This window comes from Saccopteryx bilineata, chromosome 1 (assembly GCF_036850765.1).
Source record: "Saccopteryx bilineata isolate mSacBil1 chromosome 1, mSacBil1_pri_phased_curated, whole genome shotgun sequence".
In the NCBI taxonomy this organism is placed as follows: Eukaryota; Metazoa; Chordata; class Mammalia; order Chiroptera; family Emballonuridae; genus Saccopteryx; species Saccopteryx bilineata.
In genome coordinates, this window is record NC_089490.1 from 337,079,657 (window position 1) to 337,082,173 (window position 2,517).

Genomic DNA, 2,517 nt, shown 5'->3' on the forward strand with positions numbered 1-2,517 from the left:
GGCAAGTGTATGACACTATGAAACCTGCAGAGTTGTTACATCTTGAGCTCTGATTATTACACATATTTTTAAATTTTTTTTTTTTTAATTTTTTTTTTTCTTTTTCATTTTTCTGAAGCTGGAAACAGGGAGAGACAGTCAGACAGACTCCCGCATGCGCCCGACCGGGATCCACCCGGCACGCCCACCAGGGGCGATGCTCTGCCCACCAGGGGGCGATGCTCTGCCCATCCTGGGCGTCGCCATGTTGCGACCAGAGCCACTCTAGCGCCTGGGGCCGAGGCCAAGGAGCCATCCCCAGCTCCCGGGCCATCTTTGCTCCAATGGAGCCTTGGCTGCAGGAGGGGAAGAGAGAGACAGAGAGGAAAGCGCGGCGGAGGGGTGGAGAAGCAAATGGGCGCTTCTCCTGTGTGCCCTGGCCGGGAATCGAACCTGGGTCCTCCGCACGCTAGGCCGACGCTCTACCGCTGAGCCAACCGGCCAGGGCTATTTTTAAATTTTTTGATTCACAAAAACCAGTTTATATTTGCTTCAAATTAATTGCATAAAATAATTATTTTTCTTCTGATACTTAAATTCAGCAAACATCTATTGATATATAATCCCTACTCAAAAAAATCATGGGGAAATTCAAACCTTTGTTTTATTGCTATTGGGTCTACTATATGGTTTTCCTCATCTATTAGTAGTACACATGTAATTTCAAGGAAAGTAAAAAATATTTTCAACTCAGACCTTCAGTTTTATCCAGATCAAGAAGCCAAGGCCAGGGAGTGCTAAACATTTCAAAAGATTTAATAATGCCTTGGCAATAGCTTTAAAAGTTTAATAATAAATTATTTATTCAATATATTAAAAATAACTGACATGTTACTGTATTTTTTCAGTCTTTTATTCTGAGTACATGTCATTTTTAATGGCTACCCAGTATCATAGATTACTTCTATTATAATATAGTTAGGTCATTTACAATTTTTCTCTATGTAAATAATGATGGAATAAATATCTTTGTGCATGGTGCTGGGGAGTCATGGCTGTTTAAACAAACTAGAAACTAGGGAGTCCCTAAAAGCCTCACCTAGATTCAGTTCCTTAAAGAGAACAGGAAGTTTTTCTGTCCAGAATGATGTAAGGAAAAGCAGGTGATATATTAATGGTTAAAGAAGTTTGATGCTTCTTTAGTTTGTCATCATTTGTTTAGTTATACATAGGGAATCTGAAGAACTGAACAGTCACAGACTGCCCCGTAGGCCCCAGTTAAGTGAGTATCAGAGGCTTTCTAGCTCAGTTTTCTCCAAAGATCTAACGGCTGGGTTGTTTTCAAAACAAAACTCTATTTTACAATAATATCCTGTTTTGTTCTGATTCATTTCTATCTCAGAACATTCTTGGCACATTGCAGATAAATTTTTATTAGATTCATAAATGTGGACCCAAAGGTTCCATTGTAACAAACTACAATGTGTTTGTTCCCTGAATAAATAAGAATGCCTGCTAAGTGCCATACAACACGCCAGCCCGCATGTGCACAGAGGGGAACCCAGTTTCGTTCTCAAGTAAGTAGGCAATCTTAGTGGAGAAGACAAACAGTAAACAAATAAATGATTGGTTTGTTACAGTTCAAAGTACAATAAAATATTGAGAGGACATACTTCCTTAATCCAGGTAAAAGAAGCTCCAGTAGCATAACATTATTGTCACCTGCCCCAGGTGAAGTGAAGGGAGAAACGGTCCAGATGGCCCAGTCACTCGTCCCCATTCCTGTTCAGGACCAGCCTACCTGCAGAGAGCATCCATTCTGCTCTGCTCTTGTGGGATCAGGCTCGGCCTCTGCAGGGTGAAGCCTACCCCGGTATTTTGATGCTTGGGGCAAGGTGAGTAAGTTTGTCCAATTCTGAGGTTCAGTGATAGGAAACTTACTGAACATATAAACCATATTTTCCAATATAGTAAATAAAGGTACTATTCAGGACTATATCAATTCATTTGTTCTTCATCTCAATTATGTTCACAGCCCAGAAGAGAAGAAGGGGTGCCATTTATTGGATCTCCAAAAAACTAAACAAATAAAGGTGCCTATTCCCAGTTCGTAGCCATTAATTATAAAATAGATCTGTTCCATCTTGAGGGATTTAGTAAATGAAGTGCTCTGCATGCAGTAATGAAAGAATAGACGTATACATACCATACCCAATTCCCATTACTTCTAGATCCTATAGCTTTTCCAAGGAGATTTCATTTTGGTGTTAATTTTGGAGTTTAAATTGATTTTTGTTTAGGGAATGGAAATATCTGAAATGAAAATGAGGATTGTGTTCCCATGTACCTCAACACCACCTCTCCCAGCACTTGTACCCACTATAAAATAGCTATTGTTATATAAGTCTGTTTCTTGCACTAAACTGTGAGTTGCCAGAAGGCCACTAAGCATATATGAGGTACTTCTTAAATGCATGTGGGATAAATGATGTGCATAGATCTCAATCTTAATCCAAACTTTTTAATATTTTAAATGAG